A 653-nucleotide genomic window follows, 5' to 3' on the forward strand; every position below is an offset into this window, starting at 1 on the left:
GTGCACAGTAACAATTGAATAACATGAGAGAAAAAAGAAGAAACCAGCACACTGCTCTTGCTACTATCACTGCTCTTTATTTAGCTTTAACGTAACGGCCTCAAGGCCTTTCGTCAGAGCCAAAAACGCTCTGACAAAGGCCCTGCGGCGGATACATAAAGAGCAGTGATACTAGCAAGAGCAGTGTGCTGGTTTCTTCTTCTTTTCTCACACATCTGCATGTCACCATATGGGAAAGGTTTATCTTTTTGTTCAATTCCAGAGCTCTTGCCTCTAACTTGAGGTTATTAGCAGTATCACTCATGCCAGTGATAAGTCAAGTTGTAACACAACCCCAGCATTTTAATGTAATTGCTGTATGACAATGAGATCATTTAGATAAGCTAAATTGGCACAGGGAACACTTGTCATGTGGTACAATGTATAGCTGTCGTGAAACAAATGCCTTGTTTAAGCATAACAGGCATTGGGCCTTTGACAGCTTGATGTAGATGATGCCTTTGTGAACCACAGCATTGGCAAATATATGACATTGTTTGTGTACTAATGGGGACAACCAATATCCTGTGTGTTTCATCACCCTCAATATGAGCATGGTGTGGTCAACCAATGGAACAACAAAGAGTGCAATGGATTAAGATGATGAAATGAAA

Source organism: Oncorhynchus keta, chromosome 2, assembly GCF_023373465.1.
Source record: "Oncorhynchus keta strain PuntledgeMale-10-30-2019 chromosome 2, Oket_V2, whole genome shotgun sequence".
Taxonomy (NCBI): Eukaryota; Metazoa; Chordata; class Actinopteri; order Salmoniformes; family Salmonidae; genus Oncorhynchus; species Oncorhynchus keta.